This window comes from Balaenoptera physalus, assembly GCF_965194825.1.
Source record: "Balaenoptera physalus genome assembly, chromosome: 4".
Lineage (NCBI taxonomy): Eukaryota > Metazoa > Chordata > Mammalia > Artiodactyla > Balaenopteridae > Balaenoptera > Balaenoptera physalus.
Genome location: NC_138891.1, coordinates 105619976 through 105631011, shown reverse-complemented (window position 1 = coordinate 105631011; position 11036 = coordinate 105619976). Strand labels below are relative to the sequence as shown.

General features: G+C 37.1%; 1 long non-coding RNA gene across 1 annotated transcript in view; it reads right to left on the bottom strand.

Annotated features, from left to right (window-relative positions):
• LOC309660211 overlaps positions 1-11036 on the bottom strand; it is a 385318-nt gene that overhangs the window by 191057 nt on the left and 183225 nt on the right. The window lies entirely within an intron of this gene.

The window sequence follows — 11036 nt, the reverse complement described above, 5'->3', positions numbered from 1 at the left end:
TTTTGGACTGCAATCCATTTACCACTGGTCAATAGCACACAGCCTATCAAATATTTGTGGTCAATAGCACACAGCCTATCAAACATTTGCATGTCGCCAAAGTTTTCACATCCTTTTTAAAGCACACTGATTTCTCTCGTAAATGAATTTAGTTAGGTAATTTTATATTTTCTGGATAATTATAAAATAATACATCTCAGTTTAAAATTTGTTATGCAAGATGGAGAAGAGTCCAAAATTATCGAGGCATCACCCTGAGTTGCATTCCTTAAAGCCAAGTGTAAGGTACTGTTGCCAGTTTCTGTCCCAGGCACCTGGCTCACAGGGCTCACTCAGCACCTGGAGGTGTGAAGCCACCTCACTTTAATAACTGGAGCCCCTGCCTTAGAAGGGTCTCCCATCTTAGCTCAATCACTTGGACAGTAAGGCACATTTTAGCATCTCTTGATGATTATGTCCATCTGTCCTTTGTTTCCTGCCATCAGATGTAATCCTCAGAAATAACATAGATTTTTATACATATAATAATAAAATAATAACACTAGCCTCTAACAACCATGAAGCAATCCATTACATGTGGGTCTGAACTTGTAGACTCAGTTCAAATATCAAATCTATAACAGAAGGTAATAATAATAAAGATAAAAAACGTGTTGAGAGGTTATAAAAAAGTCTCACCATTAATAACAAACATTATCAGAGAACAAAAAAGCTACTGGAAAAATTCTATCAGAAAATTTCATAATTCAGTGACATGGAAGAGTAATTCTTTTCATATGTGTTCTAGAGGATGTTTTATTTTGCAGACAGAACCACTGATGTGCAGTGTCTGGGTCATTATTTGGTGTATGTTTTACATATATTAAGGGAGAAGTCCTTGACAACTTGTCCTATTCATCCCTGAAAACTTGTGAATATAGAAAACAAGATCACACTGGAAAATAAATTTTGGTGAAGACTAGAAAGGATGTATCATGATCTTTAATGATAGAACACCAGCTATTTGGGTAGCAATGAAGGTGGTGGTTAGGTAAATGGAAGTGTTATGCAAAACAGCCAAACTACTCATCCCCTTCTTAAAAGAACAGTTAATTATCAACAGTAAACTGTCAGATGTTGATCCAGTGCTGAAGGGGAAAGAAAATACCAAATTTTATCTCTTAAGTCTACACCATTTACTTTTATAACACTGCATGAAAAACTGGGCAGGAGGTTAAACAAAACTTTTTCCTCGATACTGCCTTTTTAGAGGAAAGGTGTTCACATGAGGTTTGAGATAAGAATAGAGAAGAAAAGTATTTCTTTGAGACACTGTTTATGTCAGTAAAGGGCTTTTCATTGATTTTAGGTGCCTTGTTCATGTGGCATATCAACCAGTCGACCTACTGTCTTGAAGAGACATCCCTCAGGTCCATAATGTGAATTGTAATGGCAAAGAGATCAGATTATTTTAAGATTACACAACTCTTGTGCAAATGGCTTAGTTGTACAGAGCTTTATCCCTACCTAACCCCCATCTCATTTTCTTGGCTTAATGTAGAAATATAGTATATTAGAGTACTTCTTTAAAACCACATACTGCAATATAACATGAAAGAATTCTTTCCTGAGCTGAATGAAAAAGACAGATTGGGAACCCATTTAACATCATCTGCAGGTAGATTTTTCTTTTGGTGATTCAAGGTAAGAAGATTATTGTGAGAGAAAGTATATGACTAAAAAATAATTTTATATGTGGATCATAAAAACAAGAGGTTTTGTGCATCACACGCCTATTCTTAGAATACCACAACAGTGACAAGCTTCCTCTTTCATATGAACATGGTAATACAGAACAGAATTGTGGGAAAAGATAAGACTGCTTATATATCATTCTTTTTTTTTTTAAATTTTTTGGCTGCACGGTGCAGCATGTGGGATCTTAGTTCCCTGACCAGGGATCGAACCCGCGCCCCTTGCATTGGAAGTGCAGAGTCTTAACCACTGGACTGCCAGGGAAGTCCCTTATACATCATTCTTAACAGAGGTTCAACTATTTGGACACTAAAAACTTATACTGACCTGACTTTATATACTTTAAAAACAAAACAAAACAAAACAGTAATCACCTTTTCTCACCAACAATTTAACTGAAATCATTACCTGCATTTTTTTTTTTTAGCAATGATTCAATGCTCTTATTTTCTGTCCTTTCATAACCCCCACATTCTGACAATTTGTCAGAGATCATTTCACTATCTCCTTTTACTTTCTACCCAAATAAGGCTACTTTGAAATATCTTCAGTACTGGAGTGAAAAAACTTTAAAAAGAACCTATTTTCGGGGATCAGATCAAGATGGCGGAGTAGGAGAATGTGCAGCTTACATTCCCCAACAAACAGATCAAAAATACATCCACATGCAGAACAATTCTCATGGAAAACTAACTGGAAACTGGCAGAACTCCTATACAACCGAAGCTGTAAGAAAGATCTCCACATACTGGGTAGGATGGAAAAGAGGCATAGGGTTGGGACCTCTGCCCCTGAAAGGAATCTGAAAGGAAGAAAAGGTCTTCATGGGCGGACCCTCACCCTGTGGAGCAAACAGGTTGAGCCACAGACTGGGCATCCCAGTCGTGGGATTCTACACAAAGGAGACAATCGCCCTTGGCTGCTGGGACAATCACTGGGACAGATAGAAAGGCTGGAGAACCCTAGACTCCACTCGTGAAAAGTGTGCAGGTGCTGGCTGTGAAATAAAATTCATATTTTATGGCAAGACAAGAAGAATTTAAACGTAAAAATTTTTCTCTGCCCTTTGGCCTCCTCCCTCCCCTCTACTGTGCATTGTGTATCCGCATTATGCATCAACCAAACCTCCCCCATCGGCAGAAATACCTGCTCAACCATAAAGAACAACATTCTCCTAGCATCAACAAGACAACAGTCCTTCTTGATCTCGTGAGGGGCCACATGGCACTTAGATCTGGATTGTGTAAACTGTCAATAATCCATCATTTAACGTACGGCCCTCTGTCTCAAACTTTGCCTTGACTGTATGTTATATAACTGTGCCTTGACTTCTAACAGGCAGACAGTTCTCAGAGCTTTCTGAGATGCTCTTCCTGGGTTATAATCCTCAAATTTGGCTCAAATAAAAATTTTCATTTCTTTCTTGCATTGACTGATTAATTTTTTGTTGACATATGCTTGGTGCAGCCTGCAGGATATCAGAAACACCCACCAGAGGATACCTGGAGTCTACCCGGAACCGGTGCTCAGTACCAGCATGGGCCCATTGTGCCCCACCGGCTTCTCGGTACTCCTCAGTTGTTCCAGTGAGTTCTCCTCAAATATTTGGATCTCATTGTTTGGGTAATGATCCCCAAAATTTTATTTGGGCTCGTTTTCACTTAAGACTTAAGTGAAATTATTTAAGTTATTCAGCTCTGAAGAATACAGGGACGTTTTGGCCCTTCTGGCCACAGGCGTCCTCAGGAGACTGAGGACATAACGAAGAGTCTGAGGATCAATCCTCCTGATGTGGCACGGTCCTATAGCGGAACCCCACGGCAACCATTAAGTAAATACTGCTCATCAGGGAGGTACAACAGAGACTGATAACCTAGCGCTCTGAGCATCCATGATGGTTTTAGGCTGTCATAGGGAGAAATCGAGCCATGTAAAAGAAATCAAATTGACCCAGATGTAACTCCCTGGGGAGCTAGATTCAGAAGCATCACACGTGCAATCCATCACACTGTCCTCAGAAAGTTGTTCAGATCATATCTCATATCTGAATTAGACTATGAAATTAATACTGGGAAATTGTTCCTCAAAGGCCAAACAGCTCCCATGCAAACAGTCACCTGTGGGAATATCGGCTGGGTTTCTGTATGTTTGCAAGTACTTAATTGGAAACTAAAGGAAATCGGGCCTGGAAATGGGCAAGTTGGGGTTCTTTTGACACTCCAAAAAGTTTTTGAGAGTGCAGTTAAACCAGCAGTTTTCTGGATCTGTGCCTGTAGGGTCTACTGGAGACAACAGTGGTAAGTCTTTCTTTTTTCTAAAATTAGATTAGCAGGGAAAATATTTGTATGGCTAGCTCCATGGATCCTTTGAATTGGTGCAACATCTAAATTGTTAAAATTTTAGAGAGCTCTTGAAACTGAGCAGGACCCTGTGGAGCCCTCCCAGGTACAAATCCTTTCCATGTCCCCTGTTTCTTGTTTGTAGGAAATAGGCTTCACTCAGCCTCACTGACTTTCCCTGAGTTCCAAAGAGCAGATTCAATAAGTTGCTTATCAGGGAAGGGAGGGAATGCAGAAACAAAGGAAGAACCCTCAAGAAACAATAGTGCAGCGATAAAGCAGCATTCCGGTTCCTCCTCAAGAGATATACATAACAATATCTTTGAGCTCTTCTGCAGGAACTAAGGCTCCCACCCAGATGGAGGATGGTAACTTCAAGCTGAGTACAGGATTCCTGGAACACCACCCTGTTATCCCATCACCAACCAATCAGAAGAAAGTATGCACAGAGGGGAAGATAACGAAGATTCTGACTCCTTCCCCAAATGATTAACTTCCCTTTCTCCCTTTAAAAACTTTCATGGTCAAGCCTAATCTTCAGAGTTTGTTTTTGGACATGGGTTTGCCTTCTCCCCAGGTTGCTGGCTCCTGAATAAAACAACCTTTCCTTTCCAACCAACACTTATCTCTGGAATATGGGCTTTTGAGTGGTGAGCAGCCCAACCTGAGTTCAATAACACTCTCATCTTAAACTATGGTACCTATCCGAACTGGTATGTGAAAGCTCCCAAAGGCTTCAAAATTCCAAATAGCCTCATTGAAAGATTTGTTGTAGAAGTCTATAATGAATGATTAATGATATAAAAGGTACTTAAAACTTTAACTGCTGCTCCCCTCTATCCTTCTTTATTTGAGTACTCATTCTAGTAATATTCTGTCCAATTGCCTTTCCACTCTGAAGACATTATTAAATGGTTACCTTTAGAAATGGGACCACATGAGGCTGTAAGGGAAGCCCCTTCAGATCAAAGGCTGATCTGAGGGCCACAGTTAAAGAATGTCTTAAACCCAGGGAGAATCTTCAAAAGTGTTTGAAAATGAATTACCAAAATGGGTGGCCACAGATCTGGCTAAACTGACCATAGCTGATATTCAGAGCCTGATAAGAATTTTTTTTCTTTTGTGGTGGTGGTGGGGGTGGGGGGCTCTCCCCTAAGAGAAATGAGGAAAAATAAAACATTCCAACACAGGTGAATGGATATGTCAGTCCTTTCATATCATTGAGATGGCCACCTGATTCTTCGAGGAAAAAAAACAACTCTTCTTGTTTTATAAATCAATCAATGTGATGCACCACATCAACAAAAGAAAAAAACCACATGATTATCTCAATCAGATGCAGGAAAAGCATTCGATAAAATTCAACATCCAGGGACTTCCCTGGTGGTACAGTGGATAAGACTCCAAGCTCCCAATGCAGGAGGCCTGGGTTCGATCCCTGGTCAGGGAACTAGATTCCACATGCATGCCACAACTAAGAGTTCATATGCCACAACTAAGGAGCCCACCTGCCACAACTAAGACCCAGTGTGACCAAATAAATAAATATTCAAACATGCCTTAAAAAAAATTCAACATCCAATCATGATAAAAATTCTTACTAAAGTGGGTATAGAGGGAACATATGTCAACATAATAAAAACTATGACAAACCCACAGCCAGTATAATACTCAATGGTGAAAAACTGAAAGCCTTCCCACTAACATCTGGAACAAGACAAGGATGTCCACTCTCACCATTTCTCTTCAACAGAGTATTGGAAGTCCCACCCACAGCAATCAGACAAGAAAAAGAAATAAAAGGTGTTCAAATTGGTAAGGGAAGAGGTAACTGTCATTATATGCAGATGACATGATACTATATAGAAAAAACCCTCAAGATTTCACACAAAAACTACTAAAACTGATAAACGAATTCAGCAAGGTATCAGGCTACAAGATTAACATACAGAAATTGGTTGCATTTCTTTACACTAACAATGAAATGCCAGGGAATGTAAACAAACAATCCCTTTTAAAATCACAGCAAAAAAAAAAAAAAAAAAAAATTTAAATACTTAGAAAAAAACCTCACCAAGAAGGTGAAAGACTTATATGCTGAGATTAATAAAGGAAGCTGAAGATGATTCTAAGAAATGGAAAGATATCCCATACTCTTGAATTGGAAGAATTAATATTGTTAAAATGGCCATACTACTCAAAGCAATCTGCAGATTTTATGTAATCCCTATCAAATTACCCATGACATTTTCCACAGAACTAGAACAAATAATCCTAAAATTTATATGAACTATAAAAGACCCAGAACTGCCAAAGCAATCCTGAGGAAAAAGAACAAAACAGGAGGCATAACCCTCCCAGACTTCAGACAATACTACAAAGCTACAGTAATCAAAACAACATGGTATTGCACAAAAACAGACAAATGGATCAATGGAACAGAATAGAGAGCCCAAAAATAAGCCCACACACTTATGGACAATTAATCTTCAATGAAGGAGGCAAGAATATACAATGCAGAAAAGACAGTCTCTTCAGCAAGTGGTATTGGAAAAGTTGGACAGCCACATGTAAGTCAATGAAATTAGAACACATACTCACACCACACACAGAAATAAACTCAGAATGGCTCAATGACTTAAATATAAGACATGACACCATAAAACTCCTAGAAGAGAACATAGGCAAATATTCTCTGATATAAATAGTACCAATGTTTTGTTAGGTCAGTCTCCCAAAGCAATAGAAATAAAAGCAAAAATAAACAAATGGCACCTAATCAAACTTACAAGCTTCTGTACAGCAAAGGAAACCTTAAACAAAATGAGAAGACAACCTATGGACTGGGAGAAGATATTTGCAAATGATGTGACTGACAAGGGCTTAATTTCCAAAATATACAAACAGCTCATACAACTCAATAACTAAAAAACAAAAAACCCACTTGAAAAATGGGCAGAAGACCTAAATAGACATTTCTACAATGAGGTACCACCTCACACCACTCAGATGGCCATCATCAAAAACTCTACAAACAATAAATGCTGGAGAAGGTGTGGAGAAAAGGGAACCCTTCTACACTGTTGTTGGGAATGTAAATTGGGGCAGCCACTGTGGAAAACAGTATGGAGCTTCCTTAAAAAACTAAAAATAGAGTTGCCATATGATCCAACTCCTGGGCATATACCCAGACAAAACTATAATTCAAAAAGATACATTCACCCTTATGTTCATAGCAGCACTATTTACAATAGCCAAGACATGGAAACAACCTAAATGTCCATCAACAGATGAATGGATAAAGAAGATGTGGTATACATATATATATACAATAGAATATTACTGACCCATAAAAACGAATGAAATAATGCCATTTGCAGTAACATGGATAGACCTAGAGGTTATAGTAAGGGAAGTAAGTCATAAATAGAAATACAAATACCATATGATAGCACTAATATGTGGAATCTAAAATATGACACAAATGAACATATCTATGGAACAGAAACAAACTCACAGACATATAGAATAGACTTGTGGTTTCCAAGGGGGAGGGGGGTGGGGGAGGGAAGGACTGGAAGCTTGGAATTAGCAGAGGCAAACTAGTATTTTTAGGATGGGTAAAAACAAGGTCTGACTGTATAGCACAGGGAACTATATTCAATATCCTCTGGTAAACCATAATGGAAAAGAATATGAAAAAGAATACATATATATATACATATACATACATACATATATGTACATGTATGTATAACTGAGTCACTTTGCTGTAACAGCAGAAATTAACACAACACTGTAAATCAATTATACTTCAATAAAATTAAAACAAACAAACAAAATAAAAAACAAATCTCGTCTTTACAGGACTGGAGGTGTAACTCCAGGAATAATCCTAAAGCTCACCAATCCTTTTACCACTCCCCAAAACTCCCCTATCTATCTTAAGAGGCTTGTAAGTATTGAGAAAAAAATTTTTTTTTCTGACCTTAAGGGAACAAAGTCTTCCTAGAAGGAACTTGCCTTTCTCTTCCTATGCCTTTCAGATGCAAAATTTCTACCTGGTCTTCAACAGGAACCCTTATCTCGACCACCTTTTTAAAATGCAAATTTTGGGAAAGGGTGTAGGTAATTTGGATCTTGACTGGTCAAGAACAAATAGAAATCTTAAGTGTCTTTTCCGTAAATACTAGTTTAAAAGGGTTTAGCCATCTAGACAGGTGACGTTGATTTGTTTCATCTGCCAGAAACACAATTTGAATCCAATCTCTTTTATAACTGATGGGTTTTACATTGTACCTGATTCATGGCTGAATTTTTGGAATGTGAACTATGAGGTCCTTGTGTCTGTTTGTGTGTTTGTATGTGTTTATATATGTGTGTTGTAGATGCATGGTACTGCCAAAATTAATTTGTAAAAGAGCTGTATTTAATTGGCTTAAAGGGAAATAAGGGCTCAAATACTCAGAAATATAAAAGAAACTGGCCAGAATGAATTTCAGGTTCACATAATCTGAAAAATATTCAGTACTGAATTAATGTCTGGTATTAATGGTAGCTTAAGCTTGTTGATTTAATTAATACAGACGTCTTTAGAGTTATCAACATTAAGTATAATGCTTTTATTGTATCTAGGTTTACTAGTAGTCAAATATTCTTGTTACAAAATATGTCAGCAAAATTTGTCAAGAAAAATAATAATATGATGAAACTTTTAAGTAAATAAAATATAGGTAAATGAGATAAGGGCTTTTAAGTAAACTCTTTAGGAATAATTGTGTTTTGTGAATGTCTGCTTTAAGGACAGTATCTCCAGATTTTGGTAAGTTGAAACTAAGTTAAATTATGAGAATTCATTCACTATCTGGGTCATTTCAACTTGGATAAAATACTGGAACATTAATTGCTGGGCAGGTCTAAGTTTACCAACTTTTATCTTCTTATGAGAAATTAAAGATGTTTGAGTATACTACATACATGTCTTGTACCACATTGAGGAAAGAAATTCTGTGAGAAGATGTATGTTTCTAGAGGTTATAAAATACATTCACATAAGTGTCAATCAGGAATTGCTGGTGTGACAAACAGTTTATAATTACTTGCTTTTTGGTTTTCACTAGAGATTAAGGTTTTAAGGTTAAGAATTTTCCTTATGGGAAACATTTCAGTATGCAAGGAAAGTGGGATGCGTGTTTTCAGCAAAGAAGGTATGAGGAATGGAAATGCATTTTGTTAAAGGAAAGAAAGGTGGTTTTGTCCTAGAGCTAGTTGTTTCTGAACGGAAAAGAAAATAAGGGACAAAATAATATGGATAAAAGAAGTTGTAGAAGGTTTGTGGAAAAGGAACACTGAGAAAACAGTTTTGTACATGGTCAGGATAGGTTAAGATTGCATTAAATTTAATTATGTAAACAGATTTTGTTATTAAGAGTAGGCTGGTGCAAGACTGGAGCTTGGTTCTCTCTCTGTTAAGAGAACAAAGTTTTCTTGGAATTCTTTTGTGTGAGATTGTGTGAGGTTCTTTGCCTTTAAGTGATTGTTATTTGCCACTGAAATCTTTGTCACTTTGGTTAAATGAATGGGTATTGTTTCACAGTGACCTATGATTCTATTTAACAAAGAGATTTAAAACTTTTTGATATTTTTGACAGACTTCCCAAAGATTAAATTCTAAATGAAGTTTGTCTGACCCATGGCTAATTTTGAAGTTTTCCAAAGGGTCCCTGGAACACCTCAAAATATTTGTTTTCTTGCCATCTAAGACAGAGGAATATTAAACTAATTACACTTATTTGGTATGTTAAATTACATGGGAAGCATTGTCAAATAACTGGTGATGAAACTTCTTAGGTTGTATTGTATGGGTAAACATTACTATTAATATAGATATTCTTGAAATTACATGGAACTCCTAAAATTCTGGTATGTCCTGGTAAATGATATCAGTCATAATTTTAGTAATTATCTTAAAAATTGTTTCATGTCACAGCAGTAACCAAGTTTCTTTGTCAATTGCATTGTAATCAGATCTTTAATCTTGTATTTTAAAGTCTTTTGTCATTCACAGACAGTTATTATTCTACTCCAACACTTTTGCAAAATGCTTCATCTTCAAGAAGATTCATAGAAAAGAATTTTTGAAAAGTACAGATTTCTGATAACTTTCATATTATACCAGTGAACTGGGTAAGAAATTAAAGAACTCTAGTGGAAAACCTGATGGCTTCATAAAACTGTTAACAGAAGATTAACGGTTATTTACATAAGACTGAGCAAACTTATGAGTATGGTTATAATTTTTGGTTTTTGTCTGAAATATTACTGGTTTTTAATCTGTATTTTCTAGATATAAGAAAACCTTTAAATTACACCTCTGTAAGTAGAAATGAAACATTTATCTTTTCTCTCTACCTGATCTCTCCAGAATTTGTAAACTTTAGGTTCCCAGCAGCTTTCTCAGGTATATAAAGAAGGCCACCTCCTAACTGGTGCAGGAATCTCAAGATATTTTGGGGACCTCGAGAGGAGAAGAATTTGTCCAAATCTATCACCCAAACCTATAGGATAGCACAGGCAGAATCCTTGACACAGTTTTGCATGGCTTTCTTGGCCTTGAGGGTTTTTAAAAAGTTCAATCTGAGATTCTTTATGAAAAGTTCCAACACAGCTAATTTAAAAGAGTCTATGTGGTCAATTAACGATATTTGGTAGTATGAGGGTAATTTTAGAGATAAAAAGATTATGTTTCAGTGACAATTAAATTCTAATTTTCTTAATTGAGGTCTGTATTTACTAGTTAACACTCACTTCCCAGATAGCTCCTTGTAAAATTCAGTTATTAAAAGGACACTCTAAGGGGCTTCCCTGGTGGCGCAGTGGTTGAGAATCCACCTGCCAATGCAGGGCACACAGGTTCGAGCCCTGGTCTGGGAGGATCCCACATGCCGCGGAGCGGCTGGACCC